The sequence below is a fragment of the Coptis chinensis genome, chromosome 6 (assembly GCF_015680905.1).
Source record: "Coptis chinensis isolate HL-2020 chromosome 6, ASM1568090v1, whole genome shotgun sequence".
Lineage (NCBI taxonomy): Eukaryota > Viridiplantae > Streptophyta > Magnoliopsida > Ranunculales > Ranunculaceae > Coptis > Coptis chinensis.
Window position 1 is genome coordinate 50,814,351 of NC_141461.1, and position 20,927 is coordinate 50,835,277.

At 37.9% G+C, this 20,927-nt stretch overlaps 1 pseudogene; it reads left to right on the plus strand.

Moving 5' to 3' along the window:
* Positions 1-2,792: 2,792 nt before the first annotated feature.
* LOC147493437 (upstream activation factor subunit UAF30-like) lies at positions 2,793-3,098 on the plus strand (annotated as a pseudogene).
* The last annotated feature ends 17,829 nt before the right edge of the window (positions 3,099-20,927 follow it).

Below are 20,927 nucleotides of genomic sequence, written 5' to 3' on the forward strand. Positions count from 1 at the left end.
TGTTGGGGTAAGCCTTTGAAGAAGGCACGGACTAGTGTGTCTTTACCAAGATTATGATGGGGACATTTTACTAGAAGATGAGTGAAACGATTCCAAGCCTCAGAAAATGATTCTTGAGGCTTTTGGCAAGAGAAATGAATATGTGATAACATTTCATCGATCTTACGTGGTGGGTAAAATTGTTCCATAAATAATTCAACTAGTTTTTCCCATGTGTCGTGATCAGTCCCCAAATGTGTGTTTTATTACCTTTACGTACAATACTTCAATTATGCCATTCTTATGCTTAATGAACAGACAACTTATAGTTTTTGCTACCGTTTGCAGGATACATGTCATTTAGGACGTATATTCCTAATACATACATTTTAGCACAAAAAAGATTGCTATTGACGCTATTTGGGAAGATTCAAGCTTAGGAGAAAAAGTACCTAAAAGTCAAAGTCAACTCTCAAAGACTCAAGCGCCTAAAACAAGCAAACTCAGCCTTGGAAGCTACAAGCGCCTAAAACACTATCATGAGTTACGGTCTACGAATGTAGAGGAAACCATTCTCGAAGATCCTATCTACGAGGATTAAATCCTTTGTTCCATGATGTATTTCCAATCTTTTCATTCCCTTATATATGTTTCTATGGAATACATCAGAAAAGGTAACCGGACCACTCTACTTGGAGTGTGTGGTTGTAAGTGTCGGAGCCTTGAGTCCATACCTTGCATATTCTTTATTAGCACTTTTACTCGTAGTTTAAGTAGTGTACCCCTATGGAGCAAGTATATAATTTTCTTTTTCTTTATTTTACACTTCTTTTTAGAATAGCTTTTCTATTCCTGTTATTTACAATTCCTGTCTTTATTTTTCATTTCCCTATTTTCAATTTTTACATAAGCATTTTTCTTTCAATCTCACCTTTATTTGAGTAGTCTTTCCTTTATAAAGAAGAGATGTGAAACAAATCAGAGGGCGATGGGGATTGAGTGAAGGTGTCTTACGGTTGTCTCTCATGGTTGTTTAGCATGTCTCATCTTCCATAGGCATGCCATACCATGGGATGGTTGACAACTGTAGCCCTTTATTTTTGAAAACTTTTTCCTTCTGTGGGTGATTTTCTAGTTGTTTTGAGTTTCGTCTTACAATCTAGTTGGAATGGCTGTAACGAGGGCTAACTAGAGAGTAGGAGAGGAGAGACTGGATTATCTAGAAATAGAGATAATCCTATTCACTAGATTTTCCTACTTGCAAAAGAAGAGGTGGAAGATCTAGAGAGGCCAAACCATGGGATGGTTCGCAATTTGAGTCACCTAAATTCAAAAATCTTTTCCTTCTATTGGGTGGATCAGTCTCCTCATAGTGATTTTTCTTAGTAGTTTTTTCTTTTTCTGTTATTGTTTTAAGTAATTTAGGAACAAAAAACCAAAAAGAAAAACCCTTCTCTTGCCTTTTCATAAAAGTTATTGTTTTTCCTGTGCTTATAATATAGTTTCTCGATACATCAATAGTTATGTGATTTTCCAAAAACAAAACGGGCAATGGATTCCACATAGACCAACCCTTAGAAGTACATAATCTCCATTCTTCTAAGGGCGGTTTGAGGACCAATTATGTGTTACTAAGGGTTGCCCATATCACCATGATATTCATACGAGACATCTTAAGTCTTGCACAATAAATCCCCCAACACACATAACTGAAGCCACAGTCTTGGAATGTATTCAATAAAGAGCCGACACGAAAGTTGCCTAAAATCACATGTTATGGGTTGTTTTCAAACTTAGCTTAGAAATCACAGCTTTTGAGTACGAGTATCTTTATAACATCTCTACATAGTTTTCAAATCTGGAGGATATAAAAATTAAAATCTTACGCTCTAGAGTAACCAAAATGATACTAGATAAACGTATGATTTTATCTTCTTGTAAAAACCCTCTATATGGGTAGAGATACCTTTTGAGGATTCAAAAAAACACACACACACAACACACACACACACACACACACACACACACACACACACACACATTTCATATAGTTAGTTGTTTACATACATGCATTTCCCATCTTTTTATTTCTTAACTTCTAAGTATAATTATGCATGCATGTTAAGTATTTCATAGTATAATAATTACGTAAATCCCTAGTACAATAACCCATGTACATCTTGTTCTATATCTATCAACCTACACTCCAAACTTGTTTGGGGGTGATATATTCTCATCACAAAGAATAGAGTACAGGTTACTGCCGTTTTTGCTCATGTTCCTATGGTAATCTCTTTCCTTTTCTTCATACTTTGAGGAAAAATCATATTTCTATTTGGGGGGTGGTATAGTAACATTCTGCAAAAACTAGGCATTTATTATATGAGTTCATGACTATTTAGTATCACATACTTTCATTTTTTTTCCTAAATGGTACCTGTACTTTGTTTCTCGCCTATTAGTACCACGAACTCTTAATTTGTTTCAATTTAGTACCTCCGTCTGTTTTCCGTCCAATTTGTCTAACGACGCTAAATAAGATGACATCAGCATTTCTTCAAGAAAATATTGATTCGGTTGTTCTTGAAAATCCAACAGGTTGTTCTTGAGCATTCTCTCTCCATGATGTCTAGTGAACTGCTGCGAAAAATTTATAGTTTAGAGCATAAATAAAAGATAATAGAAGATTACGAGCTTAACAATAACCTCGTAGAGTAGATTGTACAAGCATCTCAGTAATCAAAAGGTAACTAAAACTTCAAACAAGTAACAGCGACTAATCCATTATTCAAGATGAAAAAATAAAACAGAGGATGTTGCCTTAAGTGGTGAATAAAGGGATTACAGACAAGCCAAAGAAACTAGCCAACTTAATTGACCTTGTAATCTACCTTCAACACTTAGAGATTTTGTGGGCCAGTCTCAAATTTCTCATTTGGGTTGTTTCATGCATGCATGTTTGGTCTTATATCAAAACTAACAACCTCCTGGATCCAAACAACAAGAATGTCGTTAATTGTGATGAAAAGTTGCGGAGAATTTTGTTAGGCAATCCTCAAGTTGAGTTGGTTGAACTCCAAACGCTGATTAAGCTTCATTTTCCTAAAGAGCCGAAGTAGTTAGTTTAATGTTTTGATGCTGATCTGCTTCATAAAAAAAAATGTTTGGTAAGTGGGAACTGTAGCTGCTGCTTTATGTTTTCAATGGATTTGCTTGGAACTTGAAGGAACCAGTGAGAATGATGTCAAGGAATCATCTTAATTTACCTAGAGAATGATAATATACTTTCTCTTTTTATAGATGATGATGTAGAAACTAGCTAATCCACCTTTTAAAAAAATTGTTATGCAAACATGGCGGATTCCAATTTTAGTACATTTCATTTAAAAAAAAAAAAGATTTTGTTATTGGAATAGAGCTTGTCAGAGACTTAATTTACAAGAAATGATGAAGACGTTGGGCAGCAAAAGCAACCCCAACTCTAGAAATCACGAATCAATAGTTTCTTGAAGAAGTGCTGATGTCATCTTATTTAGCGCCGTTAGACAAATTGGATGGAAAACAAACGGAGGTACTAAATTGAAACAAATTAAGAGATAGTGGTACTAATAGGTGAGAAACAAAGTACATGTACCATTTAGGAAAAAAAAATGAAAGTACGTGGTACTAAATAACATTCTTATATTAGATAGATTTAGTATATTTCTATATTTCTTTCTTTCTTAAAATATTTCAAAAAGACCAAAAATATTTTTTCTGTTTAGTACTAAACGTCTTGTTCTCCTTTTTCTATGACGAATAAATAGTTTAGATGTCTCATTATAGCAATAGAGTAAAGATTCATTCTTCGAACTAAGACTAATATACATACAATAGTTCTACATCTTTTCATGAATGGCATGCATCAGCATTTGATTGTATATAGCAGTGAGTTTCCTAGACCAAGATTAGAATAGTTAAGTTCCATATCCTGTGAGAATCTAGCCAAAAGCCTCATATGAATTATTATTGAGTGATGACACAAAGGATGTCCGGATAGTGAGATAACACGTCCACTTGCTTGATCACCACGCCATATCCTAGAGAGAATTTAGGCCATTTTTGGATCGATATAGCCAAATAAACATTAAAAACCCAAAAAGATAATTTTTCCTCTAGTTACCCCGGCCCCCTTGAGCCTTCACCGATTTCTAAAAGCCTTTTTATTTCTTCGCCATCAATCCTTAACCCGTTACTATACACAATAGAAAGAGTACCCAGCTAACGAGTTGAGAATTGGATGAACTGTAAAAAGAGAAGAGAAGGCCTTGTACAAAAACAGAATAGTTAGAAGCTTCAAAAAAAAAAAAAAAAAAAAAGATTCAAAAATTGAAATCTCCCAAAAGTTCAAAATCAAATGGAGTCGAATTCAAAAGAAACAAAAGAAAAGTTAGAACTCCCAAAAATCAAAATCATATGGACTCACAAAGCTAAAGGGCTAAAGAATGAATCACAAATTCAGAAGCAAAAGAACAAAACGAGGTTCTTCTCTAGTTGCAAATATCCTGAAGACCCAATTTCTTAACTTATCAAAGTTTGTCTTCCCTTCTTTTTATTTCTAAACCACTACCTTAGCCCTGTAATTCCTAATAAAAGACCTCTAGCTCAACTAGGAATATGATGGTGTGATAGTAAGTGGATATTGTGAGCAATCGACCCTGGTTTCCTTGGACGTCATTCGAGTATGTGAGGAATATAAGTGCCCTCTGCACTTGACAAAACAAAACTTGAGTGAATCTATTAGAGAGTTGTGATTGCAGCACACCCCTATGAGAACCCAACTTAAGGACGCTCTCCAAAGTTTCAGAATCGACTTTGCTTTTACATTTCACCGCTCATGTTTTGCTCGTTTATCTTTAGATGATTAAATTACTATGTATATATTATTCTGAGTTCAAAGGAGCTTTTCTTTATTCCCCCGCTAATGAGATGTATAAACCTCTGAGAATAAATAAGGAAACGAGACCCTTTGTATTAGATAAAGGAAGTTTGTGAGTACCTTCTCTAGAAAACTTTCACGAGGCTTAAGCTCGTCCACTAGGGAATTCCTAATGCTTTAAGGCCTTGTTGCATATGGTCAATGCAATCGCACTCCGCGAAACAAAGACTAGTATAATAAATCACACATTTGTGATCTTAGTTTTTCTCTCTCATCTTTGTTTGAGGACAAACAAAATGCTGTTTGGGGATAATTGATCAGTCCCCAAATGTGCGTTTTATTACCTTTACAATACTTCAATTGTGCCCTTTTTATGCTTAATGAACAGACAACTTATAACTTTTTCTACCGTTTGCAAGATACATGCCATTTAGGACGTATATTCCTAATACGTGCATTTTTGCGCAAAAAGGATTGCTATTGACGCTACTTGGGAAGATTCCAACTTATGAGCACAAGTACCAAAAAGTCAAAGTCAACTCTCAAAGACTCAAGGACGCAAAGCTAAAAGCTATGGACTCAGGGATAAAGCCAAAATCAAGAATTCAATTGTATAGACTTAAGTCAGAAGCCCACAAAACTTAAAAGTTGTTTCTCGAAGGAGGGGCAAATATGTAATTAATGTCTTATATAAACCAAATAGATGTAGAGAATTATTTATTCAATGTATTAGGGTCCAAACCATTTGGTTTGCTAGGAGTAGAGACCCTAGAGCTAATCTTTGGTCATTAGGAGTAGATAAAATGCTTTAATTTAATAGTGTAATTTGTTATTTACTTGTTTTCCATTTTTATGTTCTTTAAGCTTTAAGTGATTTAATACAAGTTTTCAATATTAACTTTAATACAAGTCTTCATTCTTTTCTTCATTACAAGTTTTCTTTACTTATCTTATCTTTGATTCAATCCCAAACACTAGTTATATTCATTTGACAAGTTCAAATGAGTAACCACCAAAACTAATTTCATTCCATGTTTTGATTTAACAACAAATTAAAAGTAAGTTTAATCCATCTACAAATCAACCAAGAGTTTCAAATTAAGAAGTAATTTCAAATACCCATTAGAAAGTAGGAGAGAAGAGTTACAAGTCTAGTTTTTCCAACCATCAAAACCATCCTCCAAAAAAAGAATTCAAGATAAACAACACAACCCTCAACACCACTATTCTATACAAATCATGTCGACAGAGTTCGGCTTTTGTGCTGTTAGCCAAGCAACCGCTTTGTCAGCTAGGGTGAAAAGAAACACCTTGAGCTTTATTTATTTAGGTCTTACATTAGGATGATGAAATGTAGTAAGAATGTGTTGTATCCTATGTAAGTATTGATAAGGCTTCTCATTGTCTAACCCATAGAAAACAGGTAATAGATTAAATATATTGGGGGATTCTAAAATCTCTCGTAGTATATGCAAGAATTATGCAGGACTCAAGTCCATCGTTTAAAGCCTAATAGAAATCAGAGAAGGATTTCTCTGCTATTTCTTCACCCATTGTGATAAATGTAAAATGAATAGTCTACCTACGAAATGAACGATGAATTCACAATGCAAGTAAACTAAAACTAAACTTTTACTAGTCTATTATCAAATCTTCTACTCTCAATCTTAATTGCACTAAATGGAGTACTGAAGTTCGTTTCCACTCCTAGTTCCCCTAGCATGGATTGTTTTCTAAGTCTAACTAGTAGCTCTTAAGTCAATGAGAGCTTTTACTAAATATTATACTACGATACTTAATTAAGATGATTATTAGAAATTAACTACAAATGCTATGGAAATACTATTGTTTGACTCTAGATAAAGGAATTCCAGAGGAATCTAACTTAATGACCTAGTCAGATTGTGGTATCTCGATTCTTACGTTTCACTGGCGGCAAAGAAATCTAATCCCTAGTGTTCATGGCATTTCTACCAAGTACTAACTAGCATGTGAGGTAAGCCCACCCATTCTCATGGCTAAACACGACCTTCTAGAGTGGAATAGATGCTACAACGTTTCTATACTAAACAACTAAGTTTTCATCAAGGCTTCATCAACCCTCTAATGGAGGTTTAGCCTTGAATCATCAATCTAACATTTCCCATTGAATCTAAACTAAACATAATGTAAGAAATTTAGATTTACTTAATTTGAACAATAATGAATCTAACTTAATGGCTGGAATGAAATAGGAACAAGAATTGAAATTAGATCTAGAATGGAAATGACAAATTCGAAATTGACAAACTATCTATTTTATTTATCTAATCAATCAAGAACAATGATTCAGAGATTTAATCTAAAACAAGAATTTAAATGGAACTAAAACTTAATTTCATTAATAAAACTAGATCTATAATTCTATATTTTAATTTAGGTCTAACTAGCTACCATTAACAAAGAGCTAAGCTTTTGTTTTATACATCCAGATCCAAAATTCGTGCATGGGCTTGGAGCCATGGTTTCTCTGGCCCAAAACCCAATTCTTTCAGTCCAAAAAGGCCTCTTCAGCTGCAGTTGGCTTCCACAGACTTTTCGTCCACTTCTGCTCCTCTGATTGGGTCAAGGCTTGGACCATTGGAAAGCTCTTCCCGAGCCGGTCGTTTTGACATAAGGTAGGCCTCAATCCGATGTCTGAGTCCAAAGATATGGCATTCGGAAGTTCTCATATTTGTTTGCTCCTTTATCTCGCTAAAGTGGCACATTTCGCACATAATGGACTTTGAAGCCCTGAAATGCATAGAAACACGTAATCAGTATTAACTCTTACTTATTATTCACATAATTGGTCTAATAAGTATGATTATTAAGGGGTTAAAACTACAGTTTTGAGCTCTTATCAAACCACCCCCAAACAGCATTTTGCTTGTCCTCAAGCAAAGATGAGAAATTAGAATAAGTGACCAAAAATGGAGTTCTAACTACTCGCGTTTTACTGAGTCGCGATTGCATTGACCATATGCAACAAGGCCTTAAACCACTAGGAATTCCCTAGCGGACGAAGTTATAGCCTCGTGAGAGTTTTTCGATGAAGGTACTCACAAACTTCATCTATACTACAACGACTAAGAAAATAAAACTATTGTTTCCTTATTCATGCTCAACTATCTATACATCTCTCTAGAAATTACACAAGCATAACCCAAATCGGAACCCTAAGCTAATATATGCGTAATAATCAATCATCTAAAATAAACATCTAACAATGAGTAATACTATGAAATGTAATAGCGGTCCGTTTTAAAAACTTCGGAATAAGCGTCCTTAAGTAGGTCCTCACATAAATGTCAAGACAAAACCACTCTGATTTTTCCACTCAAGTTTAAGCCACTCCGGTGTGCGGTGGGCACACTTTACCTTACAATCTCAATGACAAACAAAGGAAGCGGGGGTCGATCAAACACATCCGCCACTTACTATCACACTAACCTATTCCTAATTGAGCTAGAGGTCTTTATTAGGTGTTATTCTGGGGATTAGGAGATGGTTTAAGAAGGAAAGAAATGGATATTCTAGAGGACAAGTCTGAGATAATAGAGTCTTCATATTATGTAACTAGAGAAACCTTGTTATTTACTTTTTGCTTCTACACTTTGTTTCCATCCTTAGCCATATTTTTCTTTTTCTTTTCTTTGGCCTTTGACTCCCTTTTATTCTATTTTTTTGGAGTTTTTTTTTTTTTTTTTTTTTTTGGATGGAAACTTCTTTTCTTTATTTTCTGAAGCAACTAACTAATTTTTGTTTACACAGGTTTTTCTCTTCTTCTTTCTTCCTCATTCTATTCTCAGACTTATTCTAAATTGGGTAGGTTGATTTTTTATTTTGTTTTGTTTTTGTAACAGGGTAAAGGAATTGTGGTTTATGGAAGGCTAAAGAAAGGGCTCAGAGTGGCGACTAGCGGAAAATAATTCATAGGTTTGAATTTCTGGCTATATCGATCCAAAGAGCGGCCTAAATTCTCGCTTAGGATATGGTTTAGTGATCAAGCAAGTGGACGTGTGATTTCTCTATCCGGATTTTACTTCTCCCTTGTGTCATTTCTCACATGTTTCGCTCATATAAGGCTTTAGGCTATATTCTCACGGGATTTGTAGAATAAAGTACTCTAGCCTAGATTTGAAACTTACTGCTAACAATCATAGATACTCATGTAATAAATTTATAGATAGATGCAAAGATTATTACCTACATATTAACCTAAGTTTCTAACAATTATTCTCGATGCAACAGACTCACGTGAGACTTCTAGATTGTTAAGAGCATGGAGAAAGAAAACAATACTAATATTCCTAAGTGTATAGCATACTTTTTTATTTATATTTTTTTTTTTTTTTTTTTAAATTTTAACTAGAAAACAAGTGCACATTATACATATCTCTATCCTAACAGGATGTCTTAATTACCGTGTTTCTATGCCCCCCAACAAAAAAAGCATGCTTTGTCCTCAAAGCGTTTAAATAAAGAGGGTAGGAAAAATACCATTGAAACGCGGGAAATTGAAACATCGCAAAACAATGTTAGAAGCGTACTAATATAGGAAATAAAACCGACGCGAACACTATAAGAGTTCCACCCATTATGGGGTTAAGAGAATTAAATTGCTTGGGACATAAGCGGACACTAACTTAACTAAAACTTACCTGCACCCCAACATCTACTCGTCATCCTCCTCTTCTATATGAGGTTCTTTTCGCATCCCCGCCATGCCATAACAACTTGCCACGCCTTTACGCCGTGTATCATCAACTAATGCTAACCTCTCTAGTGTTATTTGGTCCGATGGGGTGTAAGGAGCAACCAAATGTGGTTGCACTGCCATCCATCGCCAAGTCATGGCTCGGAATGATCTTACCACACGATTGGTGGGTCTCATGATTTCGACCCTTTTCCAATCGGTATGCGGTACAGAATCACGGGTAGGCAAGCGCGCGTATAAGGTGGCAAACCAAGACAGGCATAAGAAGGTACTTATGCCTCAAGGTATGGGCTCGCTTCGTGAGTAGCAACTAAAACTCGGGGAATGTCATACCTACGACGCGTCCCTCGGCTAAAGCAAGGAAAACGTCACCGGTATTATTGGCGTAAGTAAACTGCGTTCCCCCTAGAATGTTCATCATGATGAACAACATGGTTGTGCCTACATTGGTGATAGGCTACTTTCGAGGCGATGTTATATTGGTCTTGGTCCATGATATTGAAATACCCTCCCCATAATACTCATGGAAATAGGCATATTCATATAGGTATGAGTTATCGTCATATATCCCCTACGTGTGCATAGGGTCGTAATGGCAATCCGAAACCAAAGCTATCAAGTGTTTATTGAATTCCATAGTCGTACCATCAATAGTAAGGGAAAATTTTTGTTCTCCTTCTTGGGTACAAAAAAAAAGTAATATTATTATAGAAGAATTCGGTTAGCTTAGGTGAAAAGAATCGTCATCACTCACCGGAAGATGCCGCCATCCTAATTGCACGATCCGGCTCGGCGAACGATGCTCCATAGGTATAGGTTCCCATCAAGTCTTCAAAAGACTGTTCGGGAATCACTATAGGTGGTGTCATCTCAACACTACTTGTAGAATAGCTGCGAAAACACGGAAGAACCTCAGAAAATCGAAAGTTTCGTGATTCTTGGAGAGGCGCGTGGCGCTTCGTAGAGAAGCGAAGTCGCGCTCTTTGGTTTTGAAATTACTGATGTTTTAGCGGTCGCTCTACTTGTGGCTTGGTTCCGGTGATTTTTCGATTTCCGGTGTTTGGCGGTCGCTCTAGTTGAGCTAGTTGGTATTTCTGGGATTTTTCGATTTGATATAATAATAGAAGTCGCTCTGCTTGAAGCGGCCTTCGTGGAAGTGCGTAAAGTGAGTTTCTAAGAAAAACAAGAAAAAAGGTTGGAGTGAAAAGTGAAAGATGATTGTGGTGTGTAGTGTGGGTTGTGAGTGTAGTATGATGGAAGTTTAAATAGGTTCGGGTTTCCAAAAAGCGAATCGGCAAATTGCCAAATTGTTTTAAGGCAATTTCAGGAAATAGAAAAACCGCCAAACCCAAACCGAAACTAACCATTGTTTTGATTTCCTAACAACCCCGGTATCTTTTACTTGGTTTAGAACAGTAACTTCTAAACTCTCCTACATATCATGCTACCACTACAAAAATCATAGATATGCCGGTATCGGCCTAATTTTCAACTTTTACTTCCAAGACAACTATACGAAAGATGATAAAAATAAATTATATTAAAATAATATGAAATCCAAGCAATCTAAAACAAACAACTTAATACTCAAATCTAACTACTGAAACAAAATTCCACTAAGAAAACAATAAAAACAATGTAATTAAAGGACACAACTGATGGTGAACACCTAGGCGTGTGAAGAAGATGGTCCCTGAGATGGAGACTGGCTCTGTGGTGACGAATGGCTTGAGCCATCTGGCCTGCGGCGACGACGCTCATGCCTCTCAGACTCAGCTGAGACAGACTCATCCACGAGTGGCATGCGTCGTAGCATCTCTATCCTGAACAAGCGCTGTGCTTCCATCTCAGTCTTGAGTACGGCATACTGGGCTTGGTGATTATTGTGGATAACCTCCATGTTAGACAAGATATCGTCCTGACCCTTTACGAGCATTTCAACTATCGTCTGAAGGTTCGTTTGCTTATTTCGAATTACAATTTGTCTATGTCGTATATCTTCACAGATACGATAACTGCATCGCAACCCGGTTTATAAAGCATTATCAATCGTTCTAAATTAGAAGTATGACTATCAAAATTATCCTCAACCAACCATGTCATATCTTCCCTACATTATCCGACTCAACTTCCTTCTCTGCGAGACAACGGCCAAGTCTTTTGAATGCATTCCTTATAAATACTTGGATTAGAAGGCAATTTGATCTTAATAGGAGCAGATCTCTAGCGGCTCTAAATGAGAGCATAATCTTAGTGATCAATACGGGAAGAGGCGGGCTCTTTCCCCTCCTCTAATCACATTCAAAATTAAATCAAGGATGCAGAAATTATACTCCTTCGTTTGCAAATTCGAGAACGTCGACACCGAAGTCCGATGTCGCTGACTTTGTCTTTCCCGAGGGCGTTCTTACCAATCCATCGAGCTATAGCCGGTTGATTGGTTTCGTGGTCGTCCCGCTTAACGCAATGAGATATCGTATTGTATTCACCCTCTATGACCGTATCTTTCATCAAAACGAGAACCGCAGATATCTTGGGATTCCTGTTTGGTCGATCTAGGTTGGTTACATGGGTGATTCCTAATAGCTCGATCAACAACCGTCCTCGTAACTTCCCGCGTTCTCGCTATCCTAATGAAAATCCTATTTCCCTCCACTTCGTTTCTTATAAAACTGTTCTACCAAATCATAGTGATAGAAATCCTCGTCGAATACCACAATCCGTTCCAATGTCTCTTAAACATCTCCGGCGTCATAAAATGGCGCTAAACTGCATCGAACGAGCAAACGTTTTCGGCCAAGAATTCTACGTCGTTCGCCATTGAAGTTTGAACTGATTTGGGGTTTGTAGATGGTGGTGGATCGACGAGTTTGATGAACTCTAACTAAACCAACGGTGGTGGTTATGGTAGGTACGACGGTGGGTATGAAAACTTGAATTGGTGGATGGTTTAATGGTGGAAACGGTTGGATTGTGTGGAAGATTGGTGTTTCACAATGGGTGGGTGATTATTGTGATGTATTCTATTTTTATTTATATATATATATTATATATTTATATATATATATATATATATATATATATATATATATTTTTTATTTTGGTTGATAGGGTTTGGATTAAAATTTGTGTCAAGCGGCTGGAGAAGAAGAAGATCGCGATTTGGTTTTGGAAAGGCGCTGGGTTTGTAGTGAGAGTGTGGCCCAAGCCCAATTCGTATTTTTCGACTTTTGTCGATTTTAGCGCAATTTCAAACTAGATTTCCGCCGTTATCGGTCCGATTCTTTCGAATGAGATATGGAAATGATCAGGAGAGAATTTCCAATCCAATGATCCATACAACACTCGATTCCGACCATGGGTGACGTATGAGAGGGTGGAAGGACGCCTCGAAGCGCGTGTGTGGACGTAAGTTATCGCGAACGAATGAACACTAAATTAGATGACGTCAAACCCAATGAACTATACTAATGGACCTAAGCAACGAAAAGGAAGGTTCGAGCAATCCGGATGCAAGGAGGATCGCTTGCCCCCCCAAACAAATTTTTAAACACAAAATTTGTTTACAACGCGGGTCGTTTAAAGTCGATTCCCGACTTGTTGGATTGCTATGTCTATGATTTTTAAGAATTTTAATTTTAATTTTATTTGTTAAGAAACACGAAAAACAATAAATACACAATTCACTCCATAGAGGAACATGACTCAAAGATCGAGAAAACATGCGAAAGTGGAAAACGTGAATTGTGTGAACTGTGGACTTAGGATCCGGTACTTACAGCCACACACTCCACAGGGAGGGCCCGGTTACCTGAATGGTGTACTTATCAGTATATGGAAATGAAAGTAAGTACACCAATGACAAGGTCAGTCCTCATAGACAGGGTCCTGTAAAAGGACTTCCTCCACATCAGGGGACAAAAGTTCGTGAAAATGTTTTAACCGTTGACCATTAACTTGAAAGGTACTGTTGTCCTTGGGATTTACCAAGGTAATTGCCCCGTAAGGGGTGACTTCAGTAACCAGAAAAGGACCAGACCAACGGGTTTTTAGTTTCCACAGGAAAATATGTAGGCGGGAGTTGTAAAGCAAAACCTTTTGTCCGACCACAAACTCTTTACATAAGATATGCTTATCATGAACACGCGTTTCATGTTGGCTTTATAATCGCCAGCGAGATCGTAAGAATCATTTCACGGATTTCTTCAAGCTCATTTAATTGTAACTTGCGTTTGGCCCCGCCTCATCAATATTGAAGTTAAGGCTTTTATAGCCCACGAGCACGGTGCTCTAATTCAACGGGCAAATGACATGGTTTCCCAAATACAAGTCTAAAGGGAGACATACCTATAGGAGTTTTGAAAGCAGTTCTATATGCCCATAAGGCATCCGATAGACGCCGACCCGATCTTTCCTATCGGGGTTTCTTTGTTGTTTCTAAAATCTTTTGATTTCCCTATTAGAAACTTCTACTTGTCCGCTAGTTTGTGGATGATAAGGAGTTGCTATTTTGTGTGTAACTCCGTACTTTTTTAACTAGGGATGCAACAACTCTGTTGCAAAATGTGTTCCACCATCACTAATGATGGCTTTAGGAATGCCAAACCGACAGAAAATGTATTCTTTAATAAAAATACAACGGTCTTATGGTCATTGCTACTCACGGCAAGCTAGGGCCTCTATCCATTTAGACACATAGTCCACGGCAACTAGAATATAAATATAACCGTGGAAAACAGGAAAAGGGCCCATGAAATCAATACCCCAAACATCAAAAATTTTCTACTATTAAGATTGGATTTAATGGCATCATATTACGCCGTGATTAAGCCCAAGTTGTTGGCAACTTAATACACGTCTTGCAATGCACTTGGGCATCCTAAAAATGGTAGGCCAATAAAATCCACATTGAAGAACCTTAGCGGCTGTTTTCATTCCACTAAAGTGGCCACCACACTCTTTTGTCATGGCGTAGCGATAGAACTTCATTATATTCCCATCGGGGAATCTGGCAACGAATGATCGATCGCACAATACTTAAAAGGTAGGGCTCATCCCAATAGTATAACTTGACTCGCCAAAAACTTCTTACGTTCATTTCTTGACCAATTATAAGGCATAACATCCCCGCTAAATAATTTACGATGTCCGTGATACCATGGTGATGAAAAAATAGCATACGGATGCTCATCGGGAAAAGAGTCGGTATGGACTCGGAATCACTACTATCGTCATTTGTAAGTCTAGATAAGTGGTCGGCAACCTCGTTTTCGACCCCTCTTTGTCCTTTATTTCTAATGTGAACTCTTGCGGGAGAAGAATCCATCGGATTAATCTCTGCTTAGCATCCTTCTTTGCAAGAAGGTACCTAAGTGGCTGCATGGTCCGTGTAAACTAAAGTTTTAGAACCAACCAAATAAGGACGAAACTTATCTAAAGCATAAATGACTAAGAATTCTTTTTCAGTAGTTGTGTAATTCCGTTGGCGTCGTTTAATGTTTTACTAGCATAATAAATAACGGTGGACTTATTATCTATTTTACGTCCCAAGGCGGCACCAACCGCATAGTCACTAGCATCACACATGAGTTCGAAAGGTTTTGACCAATCGGAGGTTTGTATAATAGGTGCGATGGTTAGGCGACTTTTAAGGTGTCAAAAGCCTGTTTACGATTAAAATTAAAATCAAAGATTGCATCCTTCAAAAGCAAGTTAGTTAAAGGCCTAGCTATTTTGAAAAATCTTTAATGAACCGCCTATAAACCCTGCATGGCCTAGAAAGGCTCTAATCTCACCGGACGGTCGTGGTTTTTTAGGTAGAATTCGCTATCTTATCTAGTTTGGCTTTATCTGCTTGATGCCATCACTAGATACAATATGACCTAATACTATGCCCCTTTTGACCATGAAATGACACTTTTCCCAATTTAAAAGCGAGGCTCTTTTCTTCACACCGTGTCAAAACCTTAGACAAAGTTAGACAAACGATCTGCGGAAGGAGTCTCCATAGATAGAAAAATCATCCATGAAAACTTCCATAAAGCTCTACCATGTCACTAAATATATGAAGCATACACATCACTGGAAGGTACGGGAGCATTACAAAGGCCAAAAGGCATTCGTTTATAGGCATATGTTAGAAGGGACATGTGAATGTTATCTTTTCTTGGTCATCAATATCAATACTAATCTGAAAATAGCCGAGTAGCCATCCGGGAAACAATAAAGGCATGACCCGCTAGGCGTTCTAGCATCCGATCTATAAATGGTAAGGGAAAGTGATCCTTTCGTGTCATAGCATTTAAACGCGTCGTAATCAATACTGATTCTCCATTTCATAGGACCTTGAGTGACAACATAGTCACCCTTCCCGTTACGTACCATGGTAATTCCGATTTCTTAGGAACTACATGAATGGGACTTACCCATTCATTATCGGAGATTGGGTATATAATACCCGCATCGAAGTAATCACAAAACTTCTTCCCTAACCACCTCTTTCATGGCGGGGTTCAAGCGTGGCCGGAGGTTCGCGAGAAGTCTTCGCGTTATCCTCCAAATGTATACGATGAGTGCAGACATTAGGGTCAATGCCCTTAATGTCGGCTAAGGACCAACCAATCGCAGACCGATGTTCCCTAATCACCCTTATTAACGATGTCTCTTCATCTTTAGTTAACGAGAAGATATAATTATCGGGTGACTACCATCCGGATCAAGTTGAATATATTTTAACTCGGGAAGAGGTTTAAACACTGGTGTGGACAGATTGTCCGTTGATGTTTCATAAGTGTCCTTATCTTGCGTAATGAATACTTGCTTAGGTAGCAAGTCTTCATACTCGATATATGGAGCAACCGACGGTCTACAATTGGTGTGGATTCGGGATGGTGTTGACCTCCTCTAAGTAGGAGTCATTCACAAAATCGAAGTTCAAAAAAAGAAAGGAATTTGTACATATTGTTTTCAGGAAAGCGTGTTGTTAAAATAATCTTGAGCTAAACTCTCGATCATGCTAACCTCCCCATCTATAGACGAATCCGTAAGCTGTTTCATCATTTTAAAACATTTACCTCGACGAAAAAGATGGCCAAAAGATAAGGACATCTTTCCATCGCGACAATTTATAAGCGCATTGGCGGTTGCCAAGAAGGAAAATCTAAGATGATCGGATGCGGAGTCATTAGCGACTTACGTATCGAGGATAACAAAATCAGCGGGATAGTAGAAATCACGAACCTTAACAAGCACGTTTTCCACTACACCTTTAGGATACTTAATTGACACGTCCGCTAATTGCAGCGTTATTTTTGTAGGTTGCATTTTCTGTAGACCTATTTGTTTATACAAGTAATACGGGGAGTAAGTTAACACTTCGCCGTGTCTAATAAAGCGGTCGCGTCGTGGGAATCTCCTAAGGTGCATTTTCTGATGGGGCGACCGGGGTCCTTGTGTACTTAACAATTCCATTATTTTAGGGATAAAGTTGAACCTGTTCGGTTAAAAAGCGTCTTTGGGTATGTTAGTCTTTACGCCTAGTAGTGCACAACTCTTTAAGAAACTTAAGCGTGGTTAGGAAGCTTTTTAATAGTAAGCCGAGAAAAGGGAGGTTTATCGTTAGATTCTTGAAAACGTTCCTAATTTCCTCAAAGTTTGTATCCCTAGTTAGCATGGCTAATTTTTGAGGGAACGGTGGTTTCGCTCTATATTTCGCATATGGCTCTACTTGCTGTGTAACCTTGGCTTTCTGTTTCTTTGGTTGTGATTTAACTGGTACCTCTACCGTGGTAGGCTCCTCAGTTTCTATTGCGGTATCTAGTTCGATATCTGGTGTAGGGAGTACTGATGGGGTAACTATAGGCGTAGTTACTTTGTTATCAACCACTCTTCCGAATCCGGAGAGTGGTGATGGCATTTAGGCCACCTACGATTGTAGTTTCCGTACTAGAATTACCGTTTACCTCAAAGGCTGTGTTTGCTGTTTTAGGGTTTGGTATCGCTTGACTTGGAAACACACCTTTTGGTTGGGCTTTCTCTTGGGCTAACTGTTGTATGCCCTGATTTATGGATTGTAAAATCTGTTGGTTTGATTGAGTCATTGTCTGGAAAAGTTGTTGGGTAACTTGTATAAAGGCGTCGATACGATCCGGTTGTGTAGGTGTAGTAGTCACGGGTGGTGCGACTGGAACTATCTCTCGTTGATTATTTATGGGTGGGTTGTGATAGTTAGTATTATTAACCGGAACGATACCTCTATTGGTATTATAATTATTATAATTATTCTGACCTTGTGCTTGACCTTGCTTAGGTTGCGCTTGGTTGTTATAATTATTATAATTCCCTTGACTTTGTCCTTGTCCTTGCCTAAGTGGAGCTTGGTTATAATTGTTTGCTTGCCTAACGTTTTGATTATTACCACTGGAGGTGTTACTTGTTGATTATTTCTCAATTTGAAGTTGGGATGTTGTCTCAAGGCGTTAGGAATAGGATAGTTATTAATAGAGTAAACATTATCTTGCTCGGTGGTTGTTGTTCATAAGCTAGAGGACAATAATTGTCGAGGGTGCTCGGACTCAAACAGAAATTACATGGGTTGGAGTTTACATTCATGACGGGGATAGACTTTTGTTGAACAGAAATAGCCTCTACTTTTTTAGTTAGAGATTCGATTAGATTTTTAAGTTCTGGATCGGTTTTATTCTCAAACATACCGGTGGCCTTGACTGTTGAAGAAGAACTATCGAGGCGGGGATATCATCACTACCCCCAATTATTATTCCGTTTAGTTTGGTCTTCTAAAAATTTGTAAGCCTCAGAGGCTCCTTTACTTAGGAAACTACCCCATTTATTATGTCAAGGACTTCTTTATGGTGATGTTGAAGTCCTTTGAAAAAGGCACGAACTAAGCGTGTCTTTTGCTAGGTTATGGTGTGGACACTCTATAAGGAGATCGGTGAAAGCGATTCCATGCCTCGAGAAAATGATTCATCATGAGGGTTACGCCGGAAGAAATGAATCTTGGAAAGCATCTCATCCGTCTTTAGGGGTGGGTAAAAATGTTCCATAAACAGCTGAACAAGTTTAGCCCACGAGTCCACAGAATTAGGCGCTTGGGCAGTTAACCAAGACGCCGCCTTATCGGCTAATGTGAAAGGAAATACCCTTAGTTTAATCTGTTCCGTACCAACCGTAGGGTGGTGGAATGTTGTAAGGACTTGTTCAATCCTACGCCTGTAATGTGCTGATAGGGTTTTTCATGGTCTAACCCATGAAAAGCGGTAAGCAATTAAATATATTTGGGGGGATTCGAAAATCCCCGTTGGTCTGCTAGAACGATGCAAGACTTAGGGCTATCGCTCAAAGCTTTGTAGAAGTCGGAGAGAGGAGTCTCTCTTTCTTCACCCATTATGTCAGGTATGGTGTGTGTGATATTAGCTAGAGGTGTCGTGGGTGGTGTACTAGATAGACTTGTTTGTTGCCGTGTAATTACGTTTGTTGTTTTTGTTCGACCAGACCTTAATCTCATGCAAGACTAAGTTAAGCAACTAAACATGCAACACTCCAAACAATTACGATATACTAGTAGAAAACCTCTAACTGGAAAAATGCGAGGTATGGAAGAAAGGAATACCGATAAGCGTCCTTGCCCCGCTTATGAATAGCGTCTTGTATGCAGCGTGTTGTGTATATAAGAGATTAGAACACTGAAAAGCTTGACAACTCGAAGTTGAATCAAACCGTGGAAATCCACGAAATTTCGGTGAAGGCGTGGTATTTCGGATTGCAGTCTAGGCAAAGTCGACCTCCGAGTAAGATAGCTGGTGGCGCTCTCTTTTCAAGCGTGGCTTCGGTTATGTCGAGAATTCGGAAGATAGCGGGTCGCGCTCTCTTTGGAGTCTTGCTGGCCTTCGGTGTATTTTTCTGCGGAATTTTTCCAAAACTGAAGCGGCAACCACGGTATGAATCAAACAAGGGTGGGTGGGTTTAATGGGACTTAAAAATAACTACTTCTACAAAGAAAACAATGCTAAAGTGCAACTAAGATGGCGCGGGCATTTGATAAATGTAAAATGAATAGTCTACCTACGAAATGAGCGATGAATTCCTGGCGTAAGTAAACTAAAACTAAACTTTTACTAGTCTATTATCAAATCTTCCACTCTCAATGCGAATTGCACTAAATGGATGCGAAGTTCGTTCCACTCCTAGTTCCCTAGCATGGATTGTTTTCTAAGTCTAACTAGTCGCTCTTAAGTCAATGAGCTTTTCTGAAATATTATACTACGATACTTAATTAAGATGATTACTAGAAATTAACTACAAATGCTATGGAAATACTATTGTTTGACTCTAGATAAAGGAATTAGAGGGGAATCGAATCCACCTCGAATCCAACTTAATGACCTAGTACAGATTGTGGTATCTCGATTCTTACGTTTTCCGCGGCAAGAATTCCGAGTCTAATCCCTAGTGTTCATGGCATTTCTACCAAGTACTAACTAGCATGTGAGGTCGCCCACCCATTCTCATGGCGAAACACGACCTTCTAGAGTGGAATAGATGCTACAACGTTTCTATACTAAACAACTAAGTTTTCATCAAGGCTTTCATCAACCCTCTAATGGAGGTTTAGCCTTGAATCATCAATCTAACATTTCCCATTGAATCTAAACTAAACATAATGTAAGAAATTTAGATTTACTTAATTTGAACAATAATGAATCTAACTTAATGGTTTGGAATGAAATAGGAACAAGAATTGAAATTAGATCTAGAATGGAAATGACAAATTGAAATTGACAAACTATCTATTTTATTTATCTAATCAATCAAGAACAATGATTAGGAGATTTAATCTAAAACAAAATTTAAATGGAACTAAAACTTAATTTCATTAATAAAACTAGATCTATAATTCTATATTTTAATTTAGGTCTAACTAGCTACCATTAACAAAGAGCTAAGCTTTTGTTTTATACATCAGATCCAAAATTCGTGCATGGGCTTGGAGCCATGGTTTGGGCGGAAGAATCAGGCCCAAAACCCAAGTCTTTCGATCCCAAAAGGCCTCTTCAGCTGCAGTTGGCTTCCACAGACTTTTCGTCCACTTCTGCTCCTCTGATTGGGTCAAGGCTTGGACCATTGGAAAGCTCTTCCCGAGCCGGTCGTTTTGACATAAGGTAGGCCTCAATCCGATGTCCGAGTCCAAAGATATGGCATTAGGAAGTTCTATCGATTGTTGCTCCTTTATCTCGCTAAAGTGGCACATTTCTGCACATAATGGACTTTGAA